This window comes from Taeniopygia guttata, chromosome 2 (genome assembly GCF_048771995.1).
Source record: "Taeniopygia guttata chromosome 2, bTaeGut7.mat, whole genome shotgun sequence".
In the NCBI taxonomy this organism is placed as follows: Eukaryota; Metazoa; Chordata; class Aves; order Passeriformes; family Estrildidae; genus Taeniopygia; species Taeniopygia guttata.
The window spans coordinates 48,713,790-48,741,134 of record NC_133026.1 but is presented as its reverse complement, the minus strand read 5'-3'; the positions used below and the strand labels follow the sequence as shown (position 1 = coordinate 48,741,134).

At 38.3% G+C, this 27,345-nt stretch overlaps 1 protein-coding gene across 1 annotated transcript in view; it reads left to right on the top strand.

The window, feature by feature from the left end:
* The first annotated feature begins 301 nt into the window (after positions 1-301).
* Positions 302-27,345, top strand: part of ARPP21 (cAMP regulated phosphoprotein 21) — a 372,912-nt gene continuing 345,868 nt past the window's right edge. The window contains exons 1-3 of the mRNA XM_072925860.1: positions 302-576; positions 2,098-2,196; positions 12,713-12,822. The gene's annotated coding sequence lies outside the window, so the exon portion shown is untranslated. The remainder of the gene's footprint in view (positions 577-2,097; positions 2,197-12,712; positions 12,823-27,345) is intronic.

The window sequence follows — 27,345 nt, the reverse complement described above, 5'->3', positions numbered from 1 at the left end:
TGTATCTTACTGTGTATCTATTTGTCTCTGCTAGCACATGGCTTGTTCAGCTGCAGCTGGTGAGTGGGTGGCCTTATCGTATAAAGCTATGCATAGTGCTTAAAAAATTTGGTAGGCTTATCACTTGCATTGGCTTGCACTAGGTTTTGCTTATATTTCCTAAATATTAAAAATTAGAAGGAATGACCATGGCTTTCAAGCGGATGTTTCAAAGTATCGATTCAAAGCAGTTTCTCTAAACTAACACTAGATAATGTAGTCTGTGGAAATGGTTCTTACACACTTGTGATCTTTTAGACTTTTAAAAACTGTCTTTTTCTTAATTAAAAGCTTTGACTTCTTATGATGAATTCAATTAAAACAGGCCTTTCAAGCTAAATTTCAAGTTATGATAGTTTTGAGGATTTTAGGGACTAGAAGACTGAGTTTCAGCAGGACATAGGCTAAAAAAGTTCACCTGGCCCAAAGAGCAACAAGGTTCAAGCCATTAATTTCTAGTTTGATGGCTGTGTTTGCACCCGAAAGGCATGTGAAATATCAACAGAAGGATGCTATGTGATGTAGACTTCAGTGAATGTAAGTTTTTCTGTTTTTTCTGGTTTATAGATTGCACATTTGCTTTGAAACCTTGCAAATGTGAAAGATGACCTTCATTCAGAGTCTGGACTCTTGGAAAATTTTGTGTGGAATTGTATTGGTGGCTTTTACTTATTTATTTTTTAATGAGTTACAGGAAAGGAGAGGCAAGGGAATAATAAAAAGGACATGCTTTAATGTTGTAATTGCTAAATGAAGTATTTGCTAATACTCACCCAGGCTCTGGGACTCACCTGTGAGGAGGGAAAATACATTGAGCCATACTCAAGCCATTGATTGCAGGCATTTGCTGAGGCCATTTGCCATAAATTAACTTTCTGTGCTATGCTACAATAAACTCAGTATAACTTTCTCACTCTTTTAAACAACAAAACAGGTTGCATCAAAACTCTGGCAGCAGAACCTACTGCTTCCAGATAAAATGATGAAGCTACTGGTAATTTAGGAGAACTGGCTGCTGCACTCCCCTTTTATTCTGCTGGTGATGTTTAAGTGTACTTAGGTCTTTCATTCCTGTCTCTAGCTGTCTGTCTCCTCCTTGATTAACAATTGTGGTCTACCACTGTGTGCTGCCTGTGCAGCATCTGGTTCAGGTGTCTGTCGCTCCAGGGGCTGGTTGCATCTGGGTATGACATGAAATGCCAACCTGATGTCTTTTATCCCGATCAGTGGCTCTTCTTGGTTTAAGGTGAAGGCAGTCGAATTATAGCTTTATTTACTTATTTGTGGAAATGTGCTGAATGTCTCAGGAAAACATTCCTAATAGAGAACAAAGGCTTTTTGCCGACCTGCGGGTTACCAGAGTCATTCACATTCCAAACCACTGATCCACTGCAGAAGCTGTCCCCAGACCACAATTTGTTGTCAAGGAGTACATCAAAAAAAGGAGGCTAATTTATAAAACTTATGCAAAACATCAGCTCTCCTTGGTTCTTCAGTTCATATAAACTTTTCCCCTTGTTTTGATTCACATGGGTCATGCCTGTGTGTTAAGATCAAAATGAAACAAAATTTTCTCTTGGTCCCCAAGAGAGTAATAATTATATGTTTTTTTCATTTCTTATCCAACCATTTCACAAACTGCACATTTATTTATTATAGCAAGACATGCAGAAGGCCTCAGCTCTGCTGAAAATATTCATGCAGTTGTTGACCAGTAACATAGCATGAATAAGTGTATGTAATTTATATGTACAGAACATCTAAATCCTGTTAAGCCAACAAAGTCTATTGCTGAAAATTCTCACCATTTGTTCTGTTTCTTTGTCTAACCTGTTGGCAGAAAATCGTTTAGCCTAACCTTAGTGTAGCTCACGCCATCTCTGTATAATCTTTACTTCTCTTGCATTTGTGTAGTGAGAAGTCATTCTTGTCCAGAGACACTCTTGAGATTCTGGAAGTAAGGCCAGAACTTTTCTCTTATGGATGCAGTATTGCTCTTGGAGAAAAATGGAACTATGCTCCCTGTACTAATGATATAATTATGGGTCTCTCTTCCAGGAGTAGAAAGAAGATATTAGTTGTCATAATGTGCAGGAACTTGGGCTTGAAAGCAAAATTTATAGAGAAGATACAAAGGAATAATTTCTACTAAATAAGGTAGGTCTTGGTGAATAATAGCATGCAAATATATGCTCAATGAATGTAATCTTTACACTTATAGAAGTGCTTTTTTTTTTTTTTGGTTTTGTTTGAGGCTGTGTGTTTGAAGTCTTTTGCTGTAATGCTGATTGCAAGTATTTGAAATGTAGTTATTGAAATTTGATCTCTCATTTAGGGGTAGCAACAAATCACTTACTGTTGTTTCCACTTCCTGACTATATTATCAGAATTCTTCTAATCAGTGCAATGTCTTAAGAATGCTACTGGGAATTTTAATCTATCCTTCTGAATAACAGAAAAAAATAGAGGATTAAAAAAAAAAATTGCCAACCACTTTGTCAGTCCTGTGTGTCCAGCCCTTTCCTGAAGCATTGCACTTAAGACATTTTATTTCCTTCCCAATATATTGGTTTCACACAGTGTTTAATATTTACCTTGTCACCATATTTGCACAATAGCATTACATATGCAAGTATGGTCCTAATTGAGATAGATATTTTTCTACCTTTTTAATTAGTTCTATAGAGGTCTTTGAAGGGGTTTACAAACTTAGATTATGCAGTGTCCCAATTGCATAAAATCTATTGCTTGTCTTTTATTCATATGCATGCTTAAGATTACTTGTCTTTGTGTGCATATGAGAATAGGTATTGATTCCTTGACAGTCTATGTTAAGCAAACAAAAACCCAAAGGAAATAAGTTTTCAAGCCTTTGTGACAGGTTTTGCTGTGTTTGCTGTGTTTAGAGATGAATAGATGAAAGATTTGAGATAAAATAGAGGAACCTCAAAGAATTAGTGAGATTTAAGTTTTAGCCAAGGTGAAAAATTTTCAGTATCTTTCTAGGTTTGTCCTGGAAGTAAACATTCCAAGCCTCTACAACTGAATGAATAATCTTCCACTTTAAAATTGATATGTTCAAAACTGCCTACTTTTGGGATACATACACATCAACATTATTCTTCGAAATTTTGCTGTTTTGTTCCCCCCTCCCATGACCTACCCCACCCCCATGTTTCTTCCTACCCTAGGAGGTGGAAAGTAGGATGAAATATGAATTCACAGGAGCAACATGCACAGTTACCATACACAGATAGTGCTACCATAATGATTCATCAAAACAAGAATTCAAAATTGGAACATTTCAGAATTGGAAATTACCAAAATGTAGGATTTTCTAAGTTATGAGGAATTAATTTTTTAACCTCAATAATGCTATTTTAGTAGAGTTCTTATTTAAGAGGTGGTTTTAAGCTGCTTAGAACAGCAATCTCTTCTCTTCCCTCATTTTTTTTTTTTGTACTTTACCATCACACAAGACAGTTTTAAAAACCATCAAGAGAAATAGGCTCTTCAGGCTGATGGCTCCAAAGCCTGGTACCAGAACAAAGGTGGTGCAGTGTCAGATCTTTGTTCCGTGTTTGAACAGGTACCCAAAAGGGGAATGAAACATTTTCTATGTTGTGGAGATCTGTGGGTGACTTGGAGTGGTGAGCTTCAGGACTCTTTTACTCTGATCTGGTTGAGGAAGAATGTGTCATGTGTCCTTTTGCTCATTTCCTCATGATAACACCTCTACAATCCCTTGTGCTTCTGGGTTGTCTGAGTTCTTTTTATTCTTTGATATAGATGATTTGCATTGGAAGGAACCTTCAATATCATCTAGTTCCAAACCCTTGCTCTGGGCAGGAACAACTTCTTCCTCACTAGAACAGTGAGGAAGGTGCTCAAAACTCCATCCAGTCTGACCTTGAATGCTTCTAGGGATGGGGCATGCGCAACTACTCTAGGAAACCTCTTCCAATGCTTTACCACCCTTTCAGGAAAGAATTTATTCCTAATGTTTTCTCTAAGTTCACCCTCTTTCAGTTTAAAGCCATTCCCCTTGTTCTGCTACTGTACATCCTTGTTAAAAGTCCCTCTTCAGCCTTCTTGTAGGCCCGTTTTGTACTGGAATGTGCTTCCTGTTTTCTTCTCCAGGCTGAGCAACCCCAGCTCTCTCAGCCTGTTTCTACAGAAGAAACCATCTTTGTGGGTTCATCTGGACTTGCTTCAATGGGTCTATGCTTGTCTTATATTGGGGCCCCCAGAGCTGAATGCAGCACTCCAGGTGGGGTCTCATGAAAGTGAAGTAGAAGGTGAAAATCACCTTTGACCTGCTGGTCACACTTCCTCTGGTGCATCCTTTTGGCCTAGCTGTATACAGCTCTTCAGTGGGTGCTTTTTACTGCCAAATACTTTCTTTTCAACCTTGCCTTGCTCCTATGAGCCTGAAGGTTTCGCTTCTGACAATCCATGTGTTGCTCCCCATGCCCTTCACCAAGTTCCTGCTCCCATTTCTCTCCACTCCTTCCTCTTGTAAGATGTTCCCTTCTTTGCTACTTCCATGTACCACACTAACCATGTTTCTGACTCCCAGTTCTCTTATCAGCCTCCTTCCCTGCTCTTATTCTATTACCTCCTCTAGGGAGATCTCACAAGTATGATTACCAGCTCTGTATGTGATAAATATTTGTTCATCTACCACCTTACACAGCTGGGTCTGATTTTAGTGAACTTGAAGGTGGTCAAAATAAGAGACAAAACTTGAATGAATTATAGAAAGCTATTTGCTGCCTTTGAGAAGCTGGTTGCTTGGTTGGGATTTTTTTAAAATGTTTTTTGGTTTTGTTTTTATTGTTTTCAGTGTGATTGGTTTGTTGGTTTTGTTTTTTTCTTTTTTTTTTTTTTTCTGAGTATTAAGTTGTATCAATTTCAGATATAAATATTATGTGGAGGCTGCTCTTGGTGCCCCCATTTTTCTTGTGAATAGTTTTGTTTCCCAGCCCAAGATGGGATGTCTGGCAAATGACCTTCCCCTAAGGGTCCTTTCATTTGTGCTGAAAAAGGCAGAGCTGGAATTAGACTCAATGTAACTGTCAAGGCAATGCTGCACCCAAGTTAACAGTGACCTACTAAGTAATGTGGCTATAATGCTATTTTTTTTCTCCATATAGCACTAGAGTGAGGGGATAGTCTCAGCTATAATGTGTTGCAAAGTGTGGACCATGGAAATTTGCTGCGCTATAACTATTCACCAGCTTTAGGGTGAGTGCAGTAGCTGTGTGCTAAATGCCCACTATTAACAAATAATTTATAGCCCAGGTGAATCTCCAACAAAACATCACCAATCTCATGTGCTAGCTGTGTGACAGCGATAAATATAGTAATCTCCAGGGCCTTCTTACTTCCTGCCTGCCAACTTCATAATGTGGAGACCTTATCACATATAGTATGGCAATGTGTGTCTTTCCCCTGAGCTTCCTTCCAGGCATTGGGACTCTGGTCATCCTTTTGCCCAGGAGACTTTATAAGCTTGACACCTTCGTTGAAGGCAGAGCATATGAAAATGCACTGCAATGCAGCATGTGGTATGAAAATGATTTTAAATTCTGTCATTATCACAGTTTAGTATTGTGGCCAGAGCTTTTCCTTAATTACTCCCTAGAGGGAAAAACTGCTGATACTATAACTAGATTGAGGCCATCTACAAAACCCAAAGCCCTTTTTTAATTCTGAAAATTAAATATTTAGTGTCTACAGGAGCATTTTGTTAAAAATAAAAAGAGAGACAGAGGAAGAAACAAGTTTGAGGGGTTCAGTTCATCGCCTCATGGGTGTGGGTTGGCAGATATGGATGTGCATTGCTTCAAGAGGTCAGACTCCCTGTTGGTAAAAGCAATCAGATATCTGACTCCAGACAGGTTAAAAAGGTAAATTTTAGTTATGTATATTACAAGACTGCACGGCTCTGAAAGTTGAATTTCAGGAGCCCAGCAGCAGTCATTTTATCTATACCCTCTCACTTTAAAGAGATTGTGATTTTTTAAGCCTCAGCTGTAGAGGACATTTTATGTGAACTCCATAGACTTCAGAGCATTAAATTTGCTCTGAATGTCTTTTTGATATCTTAGACCAGCATATTCTAGCCTTGATTTTATCCTCTGCTTTCGTGTGTCATCCTATATGATGATGAAACTTTTTCTTGACTTTCCTATGCTGCTCTATTCGTAACTTCCATTTCTCCATATTTCCATGTACTCTTTTTCTCCATCTTCTTTAAATAGTTTTACAATGAATAACTGTCTTAACAAGGTGCATGTACTTTCCAAGTAAGAGCTGTCCTGAGGTCATTAGATCTTAGTCTAGTAGATGACATTCTAGCAGTGATGAGATCTTGGTATTACTCTTAATCTTGCCTCTAATTGGGTGTACAATTTTAGGTAAGTCTTGTCTGCTGGCATCGATTTCTAATGAAGGGGAGATTAAAATTGACAGTGGTAACTTGGCTGAGGAATGATCTGGCACACAGGGCAAGAAGACCCAACTACATGAAGGGGTTAAACTGGCTGAAAGGAATACCAGAGGCAGAACAGATTCCTTGCAAGAGTGGAAAATTTCCCTTGGTGGTGGGAGCAAAAACAGCTTCAGCATTGTCTTGCAGCCATTGTGGATTGTAAGTGCTCAGGGGCCACCTTTGGGCAGTAAAGCCAGGGCTGGGAGGAGGTGCCCAGTGCAATAGCTCTCAGGATGGTGCTAGTGCAAGAGTATATAAGGAATCTGCTTGTGGCACATCTTTTCAGGCTCCACATTTGAACTGCATAGTGTGGTAGGACTCTGCCCAATGCATGGTTTATTACATTTTTCTTTTATGTTCAAGTATACAAATGTGGTTTTAATTCATCTCGAGGGATACCATAATTATTCCTTAACACTTTCTTAGTGTTTTTCTCCTCCACGTATGGTTTTCCTTTTTCAGTATGAAGGACTCTCTTACCATGTGATTTTGATGTGGTTTTACACAGGAAAACACAAACTTTTCTGGGGCTTAGTGCTGATGGTAAAGGACAACTGAGCAAAACACACTGAAATAAGATTCACAAGATGAACTCAGCTTTTCACAAATTAAAATAAACTCAGTTCAGCTAGCAACATTTTTCTGGAATTCAAATGTTTCTGCAGGTCTTTTTAAGCAATGTAATACTTAGCAGGCCCTTGTATGGGGAACAGACTTGTCTCCTCTCCCTGTAGACTTTCCCAATTCATCCTTTTTTGGTTTTAGCTTTACTGTCTGAATAACAAGTCCTGTGTAGACAAACGAGTTTTGCTCAAGTTTAGAAAGATTAAAGTTTGGGGATTAACACAAGTGTAGGAAAGGTCAGGGAAAGTGAAATTCTCAGAGACTTTGAAGAAGTTGTGCATAAGGGAATGAGTGCAATGAAAGTAGGGATATCAGCCTTGCCTCAACAAGAGCTTGTAATTTTTGTAGCTGTAGTTGCCTATTGCAAGATGCAAGCCTAAGGAAGATGAAGGTATAAATATTTTTTATTTTATGTTGCTAAGCTGTTTCTCTAAGGCCTTCCTCCAGGATTTACCTTGAGCTAAGAGGTATACAAAGCACCTTGTCCATATCAAGGCCTTTCTATAAAAAGGCTTTGTTTTAACTAACCCTAGACTTACTGATCCTGACACTTTCAACAACCAGAATTTGTGTGCTGGACTTGATAGGGCTTTCTAGAAGAATGGATAAGAAAGCTAAGCTTAATTGCTTCATTTAATTTTCATAAAGCTTGGTAATTTTCAATGAGTGCCTTTATGCCAGCTCTCAAGCCAATTTTTAATTGTTTAGCAAAACATTTAAGCACATACTTTGATCCATGCTATTCATCAAAGCACTTTAGAACCTGCTTATGTGCCACTTGAACAGGTTGAAAGAGATGCTCAAGTGTCTGCTGAATAGGGAAAGTTTATAAAGTCAGGACCTTAAGAGGAAGCTGCTTGAATACAGTGATCAGAGATGCTAAAAAGTGCCCACCTCTCTCAGCATTGCAAAGATTTGAGACAAGAGTTGAGTACATAACGATGTAAATGCCCCCCTCCACTTCCCTCCACATGCTTTGGGCATATTTCACACACAGTCTTCAGCCGGTTTTGCTCACAAATTGATTTTTGTGTGTGTGTCTGTGTAATTTCAGTGTCACCAGCCCGGCATGCCTGACACTGCAGTCTTTTTCAGAAGCAATAAGCCATGCAGTCTGATGTAGAAACAAGTCTCCATGGAGCTAATCGGCTTTGGTTTTTTTTGCTCTGAGCACTTGCTGTTTTTTTTCCCTTGCAGTGGTATTGGAGCACGGTGTTAACTCTAACAGAGCTACTGACTGTCAAACTAATGCCATGGACTTGGCTTATAAGCTAAACTATGAGAGTAACTTCAGTCTTACTGTGTCAGAGGGGCAAAAGATAAACAAGCTCAGTTGGGGTTACAGTAATTTTTAGATTAATCATACTTTCACTTTTCAGCGTTTTAAACAGTAAACTATTTTAGGAATTCTGGATCAGAGACTTAGCTGAGGGCACATCTCTGCTTTCATATTATGCTGTTTATTGTCAGCTCAGGCCTAAGTTTTTTAGGCTGCCCTGGAATACAACATGTGTTTTTATCAAGTCATTGACGTGGATGCAGCAAGTCAAAATAATCCAGGCTAAGGTAATATACTGAATTTACCTATGCAGGTTTTCTGTCTGCAAAAGCATATCTCCAGAGAGCAGCACAAAAATATAGAAGCTTTTTGCTCTTTTAATATTTTCTTTTGTTCTAGTGATTTCCTTTAGAAAACCAGGGTGTTGTCTCTGCATAATACCTTTAAAATTCCATAGAAATGAAGAACCTTTATTGACCAAAACTGCAATGACAAAATTAATTTTACTAAGCAAGGCGAGATGTTCTTGGGGTTTTGAGCATGTGTGGAGCATCACATACATTCAGGCAGGAGTTGTGGGGTATTTTATGAGGAAGCACAGATATTTTAAGGCACACTAGACTGCCCATACAGATTTGCTGCAGAATTAATAATGATACTTGAATTTCAACAGGTTTATTCACAATAGGAGTACAGTCCCTCAAAAAAAAAAAAAAATAGTGGGGAAAAAAAAAGGAAAATAAAAGGATAGGTTTCCAGGATAACAAAGGAGACCTGGCAGTCTATTAGTGGGACGGCTGCAGAAGCTGACAGGCTGATAGACTGCTCCACAATCCCAGCACACCTGTGTGTAGCCACCTGTCATAGGAGTGAAAAATGTATCTTGAGTTATAGAACTGCAAATTCAGCAAAAATTCTGCAGGAGATCAGAGGAGTGAAATAGCCCTCATGTTAAGTTTTTGTTGCCATAAGATTTCTCACCTAAAGAAAAGAAAACCCATGAACAACTCACTCAGAAAGTAGTTTTGCCATTTCTACAGTGTTAGGACCACTAGAAAAATATATTATCATAGTAATGAAAAATGTCCACATCTAAATTATCATGTATAGTCTATGTAAGTTGCTTTAATCAGGTAAAAATACTCTCTATATACTGCTTTACCTAGGGAAAAAAAAAACAAAAACCCAAAAAAAAACTTCAGGAAAATGGTGAGTTGGAGAGTGGAGGGAACACAGGATAGGAAAATCAAGGCTTACAGAGGGATCAAGGAGGAATCATCCTGTACTCACTGTGGATGGTAAATGCTTCCTAGCTCTCAAACTAATTCCACAAATGGGCTATGCTGCAGAAGAGATCATGGCTGTGGTCAAGGGCTATAATCTACATAAAAAATCTACCGGGTAAAATTCTCAGATGATTTTAGGAAACTGAGGAAACCAATGGACAGGAAACCAATGGACAGGAAAACAGTCCTTATTTTTAGAATCCTGGAATGGTTTGAGTTGGAAGAGAAATCAAAGTCTATCTATTTCCAACTGCCTCTACTAGGGGTGTTGATAATTGATCCAAATAATCTGACTTCAGGGAAAATTCTTACATAAACTGATTTCTGACTGTTTCCTAAGCTTATGAATGCAAGTCTTTTCCTAAAAAAATTTTGTGGGCTTGGCAATCCAGTTTACACAGCCCAGTGTTTTCTGTCTAGCTGTGGCATGTTCCAGTACTGCAGTGGGAAGTAAAATAAAACCAGCAGAAACTAGTTGTGGAAGGGCTTTTTCCTCATAATTGGTAGAAGGTTCAAGCATAATTGCTCGTAAAAGTGATGTAAACAAAATATGATTGAATCTCCTCCAAGGCACTTAAGTCATCAGCACATCAGGTACAAAAGACTCAAATTATAAATTTAATTTCTCATTGCTGGGATTTTGTAAACAGTCCCTTTCAGAAATTTAGAAAACTCACATCTTCAAATGGCATTGATCCCTTCTCCTGATGACTCTTAATAATTTCATCACTCTCCATATGATTAGAAGTTTCCTGTATTCATTTACCTCCAGCATAGTCTAGTTTTTGTCTTTTGGTTTACACTTTGCTGCTGTTTTCATATTTACCCCTACAGCATGTTATTAAGGAATTAGCATACAGCATGTCAGCCTTTGGATAAATTTGACAATCAGCTCATGTAACTTTATGTTAGATCTTTTGTATCATGGTTATTCCCATAAGAAGTTTCATCTTTTGTATCATGGCTGTTCCCATAACCAGGCATTATACATTTTCTTTACCTGCTGTAGTATAAATTTACTTCTGTTACCATAACTATCCCAAGCAAGTGTTCCCAAAGACAGTAACATCTCATTTCAGACACTGTTGCTGTATGAAATGCTTTCCTTACAAATATTTTGCTTTATGAAAACATCCTAAACCCATGTTAATTTTCTCACAGCTGTAGTAAATGATGGGCATTTCCTTAAAGCCTCCAGCTGATGAGCCCAGTTCCAGATTTATGTCTTGAAGTATTTATGTTCAAAGTATGTTTCCATTTATTCATCTTTGAATGGATAAATTTGTACATTTGGGTGTTCAGTACTACTCATGCCTTCATATTTTTGGTTGTGTTGTAAGCCAGAAGGGAAAGGTTTTGTGATCTTGTTCCCTTTCTACTGATGGTTCACATAAGGAACTTCTCCCATAACTCTGTATGTAAGACATGCAGGCTAAAGATTGGAATGAGAAAGACAGAGGAAGGGAGCACATTTTATTGTTAAATGTTTTATTTATTGAAAAGTACAAATCTGGGTTAACTTCATCTATTTATGAACCCAAATAATCTTTGATTCCCAACTTTCACCTGGAAAAAAAAATTGGAATGATTCATTGAAATAAAAAAACCGTCTATACTTTGGTTTTAAATAAAATTGTTTTTATTTTGAAAAAAGCAGTGCATCTCTAACTCAGAAACATAATGGGGTGATTTGAGAATATTGACATAACCGCAGATGTTTGCTTAACAATGCTTTCATTTTCACTAGATGTTTCATCCAAATATTTTTTCCTTTTGGGTAACCTGAAACCAAACTCAGGCAGCAAGTGAAAAACAATTGTGTTTGTACAGCTTTAGTTGATATTAAACTGCTCCTATTTCTTGAGGTGATAGTTGTGCAGAGGGTTCATATAAATCTCACCCCTTGTGCCATATGTTTCTTTTCATAACTCATTCTTTGCTAAGCAGAAATAAATTTCATTCTTTCTAAGAAATTTCCCAATTGGTAGTTTTCCATGGAAACTCAAACATTTGTCAGAAACTGTGGAACCACTGAATATAAAATGTCTCCTTCAACTCCTCTTCATTTTTAATCAACTCCAGCCACAGCTAAGGCTGCTTTCTGCAGAAGCAGCCCTTATGTTGCTGCAGTTGCTGAATATTCTAGGACATCATACCTAATCAGAAAGTCTCGCTCAGGACTGAGATGGAAGCCGTGACCAGCTGCAAGCTTTCTTTCCTTATTATTTATTTATTTCCTTGCCATTAAGAGCAAAATGGAGAATATTCCCATATTTATAAATTCAAAACCTAAGTGTCTTGGTAGTTATAAAGAATAAAAAGTGTGTGATAAACATTTTTGTCTGGAAAAAAGCAAAACTGGTTTCAGTTCTTGTCTGTAACACTACTTTCCAGTGTGACTTTGGTCAGCTCAGTAAATCATTCTGAGCTTAGTTCCAGCCAGCTGTAATGCCAAGAGAATAGTGTTTCTTTTCTTCCACCTGTTCTGTAATTTATTACAAACTCTTTGAGGCAGCAACTGATTTTTCTTATATGGCACTTTCTGTGGACACTTAGCCCAGCTTTCTGGAAAGAATTAATTTTCCTTTCACAATCATTCTAAGTACTATAAAAATTGTATGTGGGTGAAATGAACAACTTTCCTCTGTTTACTGCATTAGCCAGGTAAAAAGTAAATTTTGGTTGAGTGCATTACAAACTATTATTTTTGCAATTTAAAAATAATGTTCAAATAAACAGTAAGGAAATAGAAATGTAAATAATAGTTCAAATATATACAGTATTATATGGCTGAAAGCTAAGTTTGAAATTAAATTAGGAGAAAATTTTATGACTAGAGGGATATTTTCAGTTTTTAAAAAAATTTTCTGGAATAAATGTCTGAAAGATTAGCATTATAATTCTTCTAGAAGAACATTTTTCATTATCCAAAATTTGATCCAGCTGTGTCCAGCATGGTAAAAACCTGATATTTTTTTTTTTTTTTAGGGGAACTGGAGATGTTCCATAGAATATGAGATATTGACCTCACCACGTTTTAAACTCAGCCCTTCCATGTAGGGATGTAGTGAGGACTCAGAGTCTGACCTGCCGATCAGGTAAGGGAGTTCAGAAGCCATTTCTTCGGCCTTTTGGACAATTGCCCTTAAATTTGGTAGTGATTTCCTGTGTGCATACATGTGCATGTCCTGACATGGCTCAAACACTGAAGTAATAAGGAAATATTGACCTACACCCAGATGTCTGCTTCACTGAGCAAGTGTTAGTCAGTGGATTGATGCACTATTAGCAAGCATCTGACTCCCTGCTAGGGGAGAACTTCCTGCAAACTAGCAGGCATTTATCTGCAGAAATGTCTTTGGAGTAAAGTAAGGGAGCATATGTGATTACTGGATATGAGAAAGACTTCAGTTATTTGAAAGATGTTTTAAAAAATACATCAGTTTTAGCATTTTAATAAATTCTAGTGGATTTCATGCATGCCTAGATTAAGATATGTGGATTTTTAACCCATTAATGTATCCCTTTAAGTCAGAAATGTGACAAGCTGTGCAGTATTAACACCAAAACTATTCAAGGGATACAAAAGCTAATACTGCAGTAGTAACGTTATCTCCACTGGGCTACACTAGTCAGTGTGGACTACATTCAGCCAAAGGCATGACCAAAACTCTCAAAGAGTGAATATAAACTCCAATTAAAGTCAGGGGACGCCAGCTCCATCTGCTCTGAATCAGTGTAATTCCACCAAAAGAAAAAAAAAAAGAAGAATAAAAAAAGAAAAAAAGTTGGCATAGTGTCAGTTTGTACATGTTGACCCCACAGGCTTGGCTCAGTTTAAACGTCTGTTAAATATGGATGTGGACACTTTCAGAGAATGGCCCTGCAGCATACTTGGCAAGTGGATGGATAGATAATACCCTGACACAGAAATACTTCTTGGGTATGTGCTTAAATTCTGTTGCTAATGCAGCTAATAGTACATTTACATCCACAGGAGGTAATCTCTGTCTGAACTCCTACATTCACTTCTGAGCAGGATCATGGTTTTATTTGACTTAGATTTTGGTGCTGATTTGAGGGAGATGCATTTCAAAATGTGGATGTTCTCTGTGCATGCATATTCCTTGCTGTGAGATTGAATTTCATGGGCCTTGTGTGACTCCTCCAGTGAATCTGTAAATGGTTGCTGATGTCCCGCAACCTCACACTCTTAACTGCTAATGAAATTGCTCAGGGTTTATGTGCAGACACGTTAGAAAGCAGTGGCTGGCTTCCTATGTGTCAAAAAAAATGTCTTCAGAAACAGTTCAGTGGTAAAGTCACAAGTTAGAATTGTTTATCATCATCAACAGGCTGAACTAATAGCTTTTGTCATGAGAAATGTTAAAATTAAATAGGAGTGTAGGGGAGGAAAAGCTTTTATCTTTGGGAGTGCTTGTATGCACAGTGTGTTAAATAGCATATCTTTTCACATGGTGTGACATCCAGGTATGAGGAATACCTAAAGGACTTGCTAACATCACTGGTCTGCAGTCTGCAGGAATTAGTACAGTTGGAAAGGAACACAGACCTTGCTAAATCACAGCATGATCTGAACTTTTTCAGGGTGTTTTAAAAGCAGGGCTCTGATGACACAGAGTCAGTAAAGATTTCAGTGCACCTCCTGTAGAAACAGAGTGAGTTAAATCATCAGTTGTGGAGAAATCTCAACTAGGTCATCGCATTTCTCAAGCTTTTCAAAATTCTTCCTACTTTTTCATGGGGAAAATCTTGTTTCAGTTGTATATGGGATTTTTCAGACTCATATTTAGTCTGTCACATTATATGCCAGTGTTTTCTTTTGCCATGGACAAGGTTATGTAGCTGTGACACATATAAATTGTTTATTATGTGGGTAGCACATGAGAGAAAAAGTGTACCTGAGAAGAAATAGATCTATTGTAATCCTGTGACTGCATCATTTATCTTTTGCTATTGACTCTAGGCTCTGCCTTTTCGGGGATTTATTTCAATATTTTCTGTTCAACTTTCTGGACCAGCCAGTCTTATAATACACATCATTAAAATTTATCTTCTAGGAGTTATATGTGTGTGTATGCATATATATACATACACGTATATGTATGTATATGCATACATCCTTTGTTTAAAACCACCTGAAGTAGAGCTTTGGTGTTAGGCATGTGCTCCACAGACTGCAAGATGGCAGAGCACAGGGCCTGTGGCCAGACCAGCTTCACTGTTTGTCAGCAGTGTGGCAAACCACAACACACACAAAGGAATGAGCTGCTCAGGAGGTAACAGCCTGAAGTATTTTGCTTTGTTTTTCCCCCTGTGCTGGAGTGGGGCTCAAGCATGCCCACACTGTAGCTCCAGCAAAAGTTTTACAGTGTGCTGAGGCATCCAGTTTGGCTTCCCTCAGTGAGGGGAGAGGTCTGAGGGAAGCCTAGGAGAAGTTACTGGGGTTGTTTTAATCTTCAGCTGAAATATCCCATGACTTTGCTGTGATATATGGGCAGTCAAGAGGAACTCAACTCTTGTCAGTGCTCTGGAGAAAATCTTGCTGGACCATCTTTTTCTTTTTCAAAGTGAGCATGCACTTTTTGTTGTTTTGTTAATGGTTAGAGTTTTTGAAAATACATTTAAGGCCCTATTGTTTTTTGTTTGTACTTCACCCTCTTGCCAGTAAAATAGATGGATCTGTGGACAAAAGCCAAGTGTATTTTCAACCTGCCCATTTACCAAAATGTGGAGGAAGGAAGACTAGTGGTGCTTGAACAGTGATGATTATTCTAGATTCAGAAACATATATCTGTGATGTCGAACTGGTGCTGACAGTTCCTTCTAGCAGTGGTTGTCAGATGAAGAGGAACTCTATTAATACTTTGTGTCCTAGTAGAAAAAGAGTTTTTTTAACCCTGTCCAGAATAGAAAGTTGTCAAGACTTAATCTATATTGTGCTGAGTCCTATGTAGATGAATTTGCCTCTGGAAGGCAATGAAATGTTTTGCTTTGGGGCCTTCTTCTCTTTCTGCCTTACTCCCCCCACTCCACATCCTTCAGAAACTGATATGATTTCTGACACAAGCCCTAGTGCAACTTCAATGGTTGAAGGGGTGTGGATTCATTTGGGAACATGTAAGCAGGTTCCAAAGTCACACTGGCTTCAGACTAAAAATGTTGTTACTGGATGTAGGTTCTTATTATCTTCATGAATAAGAGGAATAACTAGTAGGTTCAAAAATTTGAGATGCCAGGTGAAACTGCCCAAAACCAAGATAAAAACATTCATGCACATATCATGACATAATAAAAAGTTTGATATGGTTTTGGGAAAAAAAAAAAATCAACACAGTTGCACCTTGTAGCAGAACATTTATGAACAATTCTCCTGTTATTATTTTTTCCATGGGATGCTACTGCAATTACTTACATCTGAATAAAGTCTTTGTTGCAAATCCTGTTCATTACTGCCGGCCAAATTCTCCCTCCAAACTTTAGTTCGTCGAGCAACTATGATTCTTGCCATAAGCAGAGAAATATTCTCTAGGTTTATTTTGTTGTGAAACAGTTGAAAGAGAAGCTGGGCCCTGTGGTGGGTCCTTGATACTTACCACAGCCCACATCCAGCTGTGCTCAATACATCCTCTGGACAAGTACATGCAGGTGTTCCAACTGTTCATGCCCAGGACTCGTTTTCAGGCGTAAATATCAAAAGCAAAGTGAAGAAACAGAGTGAATTTTAAATATGAAGTAATATTGCTGCTACATCTTTTTAGAGACAAAGGCATATTCAGCAAAGTTAATGAGAATAAAGTTATTCTGACCGATTATTTAAGTGCAAATTTGATTTACTCGGAGGCTATGTAGAGGATGACTGTGGATTTTGTATTTTTTTTTTGTTTGTTTGTTTCATTGAAACTTTGTCACTGATATCACAGACACTCCTAATTTTGATGCTATATCAGGACAGAATAGCCAGCAGAGGGAGCAAAGCCTTTTTAAACAATGAACTGTTGGCAAGAACTAGGTGACCCTATAGGGAATCAGGAAGGAAACAAACTTTCTCTGTGCTACTTTCATTTGCTCAGGACTGGAAGAAGAGGTGAGAGATAAAGTTTTGCAGACTTAGAAAAGAAATAGTGTTGTGGGTTACTTTCAAACTTGAATTTAAAGCAGACTATGTTAAAAAGAATTGGAAGCTCAGCCCCATAAATAAAATGCTACCTCACTGTGGGGGGGACAAGAAGGGAAGAAACAAAACCAAAACCAACCAACCAAAATGAACAAAAAAATTAAGAATCAGTTACTATTTTTTTATTTGTTCATGTTTTCAATGCCAAAACCATTTTCATCTAATGGCTGGAATCATTATGAAATGTATCCTGTGGTTTTGGCCACTTACACAAAGTTCTGTCACAGAGGGCTCTGTAATGACAATTTGCTGTTAATTTCTATCTAAAAGGGCCAACCATTGTAATTTCAGCACAGTCTTATTCATAGATCACCATCAGTTATCATGGGCAATTCCAAACACTTTGGGAAAAACATCAAATTAAAAAATGAAAGAGAAAATACTGGGGTTTTTTATGCCACTTATTCCCTGCTTTTTAAATTTTTTAACTCTTCCACCTCTAGTCCTTTGGGATTGCATGTAGATGATTAAGGTCCTGTATATTAAGATGACAACAGTTTCAGATCTGGCTAATCTCTGCCCTAAGCCTGCTTTATCATCTCTGGAACAGCTGCAGATTTTTGTGCTAAGAGACTGCACCAAACACATTGAAGAGTGCATTTGGTATGCTTTCAAAGGGGTAGGCACACTTATCCCCAGCCCAGGGAGCTGGAGAGGAGGGAAGGGGCAGAAACATCTCAAAGAAGGAGAGGGTCTGCTGACGTGAATCAGGATTTAATGAGCTGACCACCTGCTCTTGAAATCATCATCTGTAAGATATTTGAGCCTATGAATTCAGACATGATACCTACAGGCTTTTCAGCTAATCTTGTTGTCTGACAGCACAGTCAAAAAGAATGTGACCTCAGGAATAGAGAGGATACCTACTTGATATCCTGGCAGAGCATGTTAATAAACATTTTAGCATCAGCAGTGCCTGCTCAGCAGTCTGTAGGTTAGGGGACACATAAGGTTACTTCTTAGCTCTAACATTCATTCTGTTTTGTAAACTCCTAAATTTCAGGGTTTGGATTCATTTGAATCCTCAGTCTTAGCTGGTAATATGCTGTGTAAGGGCAGAGAGGGAGATGTGTACCACGACAATATTTGCAGACTTGTACTTGTGCATGCAAGTACAAGACTAACTTTTGGAAACAAAGAAGAAAGAGCCACAAGGATTGTTTCCCACTGCTCTGCTTTAACTTTTCTGTGTCTGTCTTCCTCTGAATGTGCCAAAAGTGAATGGCTCTGCATCCAAGATAACTGTGTGACACAGGGCCTCCCTCTGCCCTGTTATCAGCAGTGCTTGTGATACTGTCATCCTTACACAACATTCAAATAACTTAATAGAAGCTCCAGCTTAAATCGAATAGCTGTTGTACTTACAGAGCAACACACCAATTAAGTCATGCTAGAGAGTATTCCTAGAGTTTAAGCCGTGCTATAGAATATTCCAGGGCTTCCTTGTCCCAACAGGGGAGATGTTGCTTCATGCTTGCAGAGGGATTCCCCTGAGGGCCTTCTGCCCACTGTTTTCTTGGTAAAACCCATTGCTGTGGAAAGCCTGACTCCATCTGCTCCTTTCTCATAAGGAAAATGTTTCTTTTAAGGTCAGGAGAAATGTGAAGTCTTTATAAGAATGGCTGGAATGCAACTTTCAGAGAAAGGCTTGTGGTTTTTTCCCCACAATGTGCTTCTGCAGAGAAGTTTCGGCATAATTTCCCTTGTTCAGGAACATTAGTCCTTGTTATTTTTCTTCTTACTCAAACTTAACAAATTGAGCTGGAAATATATCCATTGTCTGATTGAATGGGAACATTAGCAGTATGATTTCCTTCCAGAAGCTTATGGCTTTGATCCATTCTTGAATTCTGAGTGTTGCAGTGTCAGCAAGCTTTCTTTGTCTATGATTTCAGACTATCTTTTGCATTTACATCTTCAGCTGTTCTTCTGTTGTTCTCGATTCGAGAGCACACAAATACAGGTGTGCCACTAATATGTAACTGTCTATTTCTTTCAAGGTAGGAACAAAAGCAATCTGAGAGTTAAAAAGGACAAAATCTCCAATTCGAGTGAGGAAAAGAAGTTGACTTTTCAGCTACCCCCAGACATGTGTGACTATGAGCAATCCTATTTAGATGCCTAAGTAGTGATTTTCAGAGCCTCACAGTCTGCTCTGTAGCCTTTAGAAAAGGCTCTGTAGAATTTTAGAAAATGGCTCATCATTCTTTTGTTGCTATTTAAATATCTCATAGCTCAGGAGGCTGGACAAATTCTTATAGTCTTCAGTCTAAACCTATTCTGGCACTTTCATACCTATTAATTCTTGTACAAATGTACTTATTTTGATTAATTCTTTAATTCCCTACTATTCCTTCTCTCTTTCCCTGATATATTTGTAGGTAGCAATCATATGCCCCATAGCCTTTCTCTGACTAGGTTAGCCATGTTTTTCAGTTTTCTTATGTAAAAAAAGAGTTCCTCCTTTCTTTGATTGTACTAGAAGATTTTCACTGCACCTCTTCTGGTAACAGACTCATCTTTCTGTGTCTAGGTGATCAAGGAAATGTGCAATTTTTAAGGTTTCAGTGGTTGTCTGTGCAATCATGTTCACCATTTCTGTTGGAAAGCTGTCTCATGATCACATTTCATCCATTTCCTTAAAACAATGTACATAGGTTTTGTATTAGAAATGATCATTAGAGCTGTTCCTACTGCATATGATCATTTGGTGCAGAACAGTTGCCCTAGGCATATCCAGCTTCTGAATAAAACAAGTTAGGGACCCTATTAGTCACATGTGTTTTTCCCTTAATGATTTCCCTACCATGCCTTCTGAATGAAGAGTTTCAGGGGAGGGGAATCAGGTAAATAAAAGTTATGTCACAGCACATGCACACTAGGGAGCTAAGTTAAATCCTGCATTTTTGATTGCTGTGTTTTGCAGACACAACATATTTCTTTCAGCATCATGTAAAATACTGTAGGCTGAGACAGTGCTGTGCAAATGCTGGCATGCAGTTGGAACATTTGCTTTACTTGTGAGGGATGAGCCTTTCTACAAAATTGGCAGATCATCCCAATGGATGTCAATGGGATCTTTAATACTCACTGCCATACCTTTAAACACCCCTCTCTGATGGATGTCACTCATTTTGTCACTCCCATTGAAACACTTTGGTACTGAAGTGTCAGTTTTACCATGATGGGTCAGTGGAAGACTAAACTCTAAACTTGTTGATGGTAGAGAAGGGAAAAAATTCTGCATGGAGGGAAGAAAAAACTTCCACTCGGATCAAAAGGAAAGGTGTTTTTGGATGTTTTTATAATTTGTCTTGTTTTTTTTATTACAGTCATTTTAAAAGGAAGGGCACCTAATGGTTAAAGAAGCCTTGAAACTGTCAAGAAAGATTTGGAGGTGCTGGTGGATGAAAGGCTGGACAGGAGCTGGCACTGGCAGCACATAAAGCCAAATTTATCCTTGGCTGCATCAAAAGCAGCATGGCCAGCTTTGCCACCTGCATCCAGCTAGAAGAATCCCCAGCTTAGAAGGAACTTTGGCCTGTTGGAATGAGCCTGGAGTTGGGCTACCAAGACAATTAGAGGGATGGAGAGCACTCTTCTATGAGGAAGGACTGAGGGAAATAACTTTGTTTTGCCTGGAAAAAAAGAAATCTAAGGGGTCACTAATTGCAGCCTTCCAGCACCTGAAGGGAGCCTACAGGAAAGATGAAGAGGGACTTTTTACAACAGCATCTAGGGACAGGATGAGGGAGAATGGATTCTAACTGAGATTAGGTTTAGATCATATGTTAGAGAATAGGTCGAGGAAGTTAGAAGTAAATCTTTAAAGTCCTTTTCAGTTCAAGGCATGTTATGATTCTAATAAGATCCACTCATTTAACAAGATGAGGCCTTTCAAACACCTTTTCAACTTTGAGACAAATATGTAGAAATCTGAAGTAAAGCCCTGCTATTCTTATTTAGCATTGCTAGTATGCACCTTATTGATAGCACAGCAGCCCCTGGGCTGAGCTCTTCCACTTGTGCATGTTTACAAAGCTCAGCTGATGTCAGTGAAACAGGGGTGCTCCACACGAGCTGAGGACGTAGCCTCTGGAGTTCAGAGGAGCTACTGTAGAATAACAGGCCAAAAAGTGATTTCTGAAGGATTTTCAGTTAATCTAATGCCCAAAACAAATAAAGAGGAGGTTTCTTTATGTGTTTAAGTGCTTTTCTTTGAGATACTCAATAAGTAGTGTGTGTTTTGACATAAACAGAAACATACAAATATGACTGGTGAGTGTAAACCAATTCCATTTACTGTATATACATATTGCTTATGCCAATCTATGAGTTTGGCTGATGTGATCCAGAGAGGAGAAAAATGTTTTAAAAGAAGTAAAGTATAATTTAAGCTTTATTACAAATCTCAAGTTTATTGAAATGTGAGTCAGAGAAGTTTTTTGGGATGTTAACCATGTATCTGCAAAGCATGAAGTAAAGCTAGGAACAAAATAAGGGTGATTTCAATCTTCTTTGTCAGATCAGCTAAAAAAACAGGTTTTATTTCCAAGAAGAAAGGATTCAAAAGGACTAATGGCTTCTTTCATCAAGCATGGTTAAGTTTAGGACATCTATTTGGACAAAATATATTTAAAATGGTGGCTGATTATTTGTTTTCTTTGTTGTTGTGTTCGGCTGTCTTTTCTTCTGTTAATAAACAAAGATACATAATTTTTAAAATTTTCTTTCATTGGGATACAGAAAACCTACTGACTGTTAAAGTAGGAGATGACACTTTTAGTTTAACCCACAGTTTTAACTGCAGCTAGCCATGAAACTTAGGTCTGGATTTGGATCCCAAATTCCATGATTACTTCCAGAGTTTTTTTCCCAGATAGTATTTACAAGTGTTCTATAGTTTAGCAAACATAGTAAATATAATGTAAAGCATGGGTTATATTTTTGCAGAGTCTCTTAGCATGTTAGGATGTCTGTCCTGCTTGTTATCATTGGAACAATTAAGAAGGATATTCTGGCAATGAGTTAATTTATCTGGAATGTAAAATGATCCTTTTTTTTTTTCAATTTCAGAGGAAGGAACTAGGCTTTATACCAGTATCTCAAAAAACATGTCTGAACTGCTGGTCTCAAGGCGTGCTGTGATTGTATGAGGTGCTTTAATTGGATATGTGGCTCCGAGTTCACTGTTTACATGCATACAGCTATTTGGAAAGGGAGCTTGTTAATGAAACTAGAAGAAAAACTTGAAAGAAAAAGCACGTTTGGCATTTAACTAGCAAAAGATTTGCTTTCTTCATTAAAGTCATTATAACTGCTCAAGAATTGCACATGCACAAGGGAATTACTTGAATTAAGTTAATAAAGTTGTACTTTATTAGGTGTGAGGGGCCTGATTATTCCATTAGTAGTGCAACACAGCCTGAGTTCAGATCTGTGGACTGGAGCAAGCAGGTTATGAGGATGAAGCTCTGAAGCTCCTGTCCTGTGCACCTCTCTACCTGGGTAAGAGGAAGGCTTTTGTTTCCGTTTTTATGAAATAGGACAAAATAAATTGGTGCTGTGCTGGCTAAACCAGTAATCAATAGAGTGTGTTCTTAGGAAATGTAGAGGAAAGCCATTCAATTACTTGGTAGAAACTCTACATGTCCCTCAGCTGTGTCTGAACATGTCAGGCCTGGGGAATATATAGCAGGGTTTGGGAGTTATAGCATGGTTTTTTCAGTGCAATTGGCTTTTGTTTGTTTTCTTCTTTTTTATTCAGTTCTTGAAGCAAGATTCAAAAAATAGTATTATCTATATTGCTACAGAGCACAGTGGGCACTTGTAATAAGCTGCTTTCAAGCATACAGTGTTATCTGTAAGGTGAAATGCTAAAGAGTACCACATACTTGTTACCTACATAGCTTGCTAAGACGTCAGGTGAATGCTTTTTTGGTCTGGGAAATGCTCTTAAAATTTTGCCACTTTGGGTTAAAATATATTGGATCAGCCTTGAAGCCTGGTAAACTTTAGTATCACACAACAGTGAAGAAATTACCTGAAGTGTTGTTGAATCTGAATGATGAAATTGGAATTCTCCAAACCCTTTTCATGAAAAAATATTGAGAATGGACATAATAAGTGGTGCTTCCCAGTTCAGTGGCAATAGTAAAGGAGTCCAAAGACATGTAAAGCAGGATTATTAATAATTAAGGACAAAGTGAACAGTTTTTTGGGTGTTTTTTGAATCGCAGATAACATGAGAATGTGATGGGCAGTAATGCATGTTGCATAATGGGCCCCACTTCTGAGTGTACCTTAGTATCATCCTGATCTTAAACAAGTGCCTCCCTTGTCATTTGTCACTAAGTGTGGAACCCACCCTGAGCTGAGCAGATGAGTGTGGCAGAGCACTGCCCTTGTCTTCTGGGGGCTGAGTTGTGCTATCAAACACTTTCTGTTGCCTTTCCATCCAGTTAATGCTTCCTGAACCACTTTTTGAAGCATGTGAGTTAGAGTGGGTCTTTCCAGCTGTGTTCACAAGATCAATAAAGTGGAAGAAAATGTAATGTTTTTATTACCAATATATTTTAATTTGGCAATAGTTTTCCTAGTGAGGACAAAATCTGTTTGCTGCAAAATATGCTTTCACCACAAAACCATCACTTTATAAAACATATTGCTCATACTGAAAGTGATGGGCATTTTGCCACAGCTTTGACCCTGTGTTTGCTACTGAATGCCCAAAAACTGGTTTAGCCTAATGAGTTAAGAAGCCAACTAAGAAGTTAACTTATTAGGCAGATTTTCTTTTCTATAATACACCATTCTTTGCCAAATATTCACATCTATAGGCCAGCAAAGAGTTAATAATCAATTGCTACTTAATGAACCTATAACCACCTTATTAAATCTGCATTGAATGTGTAGTTAAGTGTACTCAGAGTATTTTAATTTAAATGTTACCATAAAATCTGCAAGTGGAATTAGTGTAGTGCTTTTGAGATTACATTAGCAGCAAAACAGAGGGTGGATAGTTATTGTTAATTAAACCATACAGGCAACATCCAGTAGAGTCCTAACGAGTGTAGGATGCATCTATTTTTTTAACATATTACAGTTTCAAGACTCTTTGTCCTCCAACTCCTTTCCCTCCCCCCATCCTTTTTAAATTACCAGTGGAATTTTTTGGACTAATTTTGTTATTTGTAAGACTCATGAAATGTTGAAGTGAACTTTTCCATTGTCCTTGGAATGGCCTTGACATTAATACACTCCACAGAGGGATGGAACAATATAATTTCACTCTGAGTTTGTTTATTAAAGTATTTTATGACAATTTTTTTCTTCTATCTAAGCTGTCTCTGAGGAAAACTCTAGATTTGATTTCCTCTAATGAAAGTGTCCCCCTTATAGCATATTCATGACCGCATGAGTCATGACATCCTATATTTTTTTGCAGTATTGTGCTTAGGCCAAATACTTCAAAAAAGCCACCTTACTCCACAGTCATTGTCCATTCTTTTCCTTTTATTTACATATCTATGCGTGCAGTACGCGAGACAGAACAAAATTCCTGTGGAATTTTTTTGATTGAGGAAATTTCTGTCAGACTCAGTGCCTAATCAGTGCCATAGTTCCTCTGCCTTTTGAAGGAACAAAATTTCTCCTCTCTGTGATTACCCTCAGTGTGACACTCCCTTCATAAGCTTGCTTGCAATATCAGCTGGGCACTCAGAAAGGGAATAGAGCTGCATACCTGTCCTCTTTCAGCTGGTATATTCCATTATTTGTGTTAAAGATTTCAGGAGTCCTCCAGACCTGCCTCTGCTGATCATCATGGGATAGGTGTCCCTGTGCTCTGTAGCCCTTTTTTAGTCTAAAAGGAAAAGTCTTGGCCAACAAACCTGTAGTTAAATCATAAACTCTTGTAAAGATAAGGTTCTGTAGGTTTTACATCTTGTTCCCATAGTCTTTTAGAGCTGTTACCTGGTCTTTAGTGTCTCCCCTTGCCCTCCAGCCCTGACATTTCTGTAATACCTTGCTAAAACTCCCTTGTTAGTAGTTCCTGCTTTGACCTTTCTCCTAGTTGAGGAATACACTGTGTGCAGGCAGCTAGGTGTACAAGGTACAGTTTGAGCTGCTGTCTCTTTGCACAACAAAGGGCATGGGGACCTGTGTCACCAGCCAGGAGACATGACAGCCAGAGACATGGCAGGAGCCGCTGACTCAGCAGGAAGACCCCTGACTTTGCATGGATGAGCAACTTGAGCTGTTACTGTGTTATTACACCATGAATAAATTGCTTTATGGATCCAGAGGTTTTAGGCTCTGCTGTGGGAAGCTTGGAGTCAAATAATTAAGAAAGCCTGGTCTGACTGTGCTAGAGTGGGGAGTCAGGTGGCACACCCATCAGCTCACTGGAGCCATCCGCTGTAAAGGGGCTTCAGTCTTCACAGCGAAAGTATCCAGCAGTGGGATGTGACTGCCAGAGTGCCTTCTGAATGGTCAGACAGGGAAGTTTCCTTAACATTCTGTATATGTGAATGCCTCATCAAAAGACTTATCATAGAATCATAGAATGGTTTGGGTTGGAAATGACCTTAAAGGTCATGAAGTTTCAATCCCACTGCTGTGGGTAAGGACACTCTTATGCTGCTGCTGTATATTATCTGTCATGAATTGCCCCTTGTCCCCCAGGTCTTTTTTCCACAGTTTCTTGCCTATTTCTTGTACAGATATCCCTGGCAAACAGAAGGTGCTCATTCCCCTTTATTGCTTTCTGAAGCACACAAACCTGCCTAAATAACAAAAAACTCCTAAAACTCCTATTTGCAATAAGAGTTTTTGTGCTCCTATCCATTGGGGAAGTTTAATTTAGAGCCTCTGCATCTTTCAAAATTGTTTTCGCTTTTCTGTGAGGGGCCACACACCTTCTAGGCACCAGAAGAATATGATACAATAATAATGAACATGAGACTACACTTTGGCTGTTGAATGGGTCTTTTTACCCCCAGCTATACAAACCATGTGGTTACTCTTCATTTTCAAAAAAGCCAGTGAGTCAACTCTTCTAAGCAAATTCATTGTACAGTGTGAAGTGTTCTTTCCTAAACACTCTTAAGACTACATTACAATTTGACTCATTGGTTGCTTTATTTTAGTCACAAAGATGCAATTCTAGGTATTTTCCTTCTGCTTGCTGAAGGTCTGTAGCCTGGAAACCTGAAGGTTAAGTGCTTGACTTCTGTGAAATCAACAGGACCTCATGCATTATTTGGTAATTCTCTCTGTTCATCCTCTCTGTGCAGTAGTGCATGTGTGTACAGGCCACAAGTAAGGATTTGCAAAATGGAGCCCCGTTTTTGTAATTGAAAACCATTGTGGAAGAAACAATGATTCAATAACTTTTCTGAGGCTGGCCTAATGTCTCTCTCCAGAGACCATGGTGAGCACAGTGGTAAATTGATTTTAAAAAGAGTACAGCATTTCTAACTCTTTATGCAAGACTGACTACAGTTTCAGGCTTCTACTTAATAGCTTTGGATAATGCAGGACGTCAAGCATTGATGTGAAGTGTATGTGTGCAGGAGCACATTGTATTATCATCTTATTTCTTCAGCTTTTTCCTAATGTAAAAGAAAAAAATCAATAGTAAGATGAGTGAACAGATCATTTAAGTGAAGAAATAAGTGGTAGTTGTTAGATTCCCTGTTGTACACGATGGCAATATATGTTTGGAAGCAGCCACCCTTTTTACATCTCTTGAGGAAGTTTTTCTTTCAATTTTCAGCTTTCTACTGGGCTGGTCAAAAAGGAAGCTGAACAAGCACAGAGAAAACCAAGAAGGTCTAATAGGGGTGGGTAGGTGGAAGAGTTTTCCTTAACTACTTATGAAAAATAAACAAAAACTTTCCTTTCTTGAACTTACAGAACTTAAAAACTGATTCAAAGATACATGTGTGCTCACATGTAAAACCCACCCCAATGTATTCTGATGGAATAAGATTTGCTGGAGATTAAACTAGCAAGTATTGTGGAGACTGACTGTACTTCTGTATCAAAAAAAAAAACCTAAGAAGTGTGTGAACCTGCTACTCCATGGACCAGGATACAGAATGACAAAAGACAGGGAAAAGATGCTCAGTCCTTGACATTTTTTCACTTACATTTTCTGTCCACTGGCCATCAAGTTCCTGGTTTTATTAGCAAGGCCTAAGTGAAGCCTTATCCACACTACAAGATAGTAAATAATGAGTGCCTACTCTAACTGACTGTAAGCAAGTCTATTGGGTCACATAAAATGCATTTGAGAAGCTCATCAATATAATTTTAAGGCCACTCTCTAACACATTTAAAAGATGATGGCAAGTAAAAAGGGTTTATTAAAAAAAAAAAAAAAAAAAAAAGACAAGCATCACACTCATCTTCAAGAAGG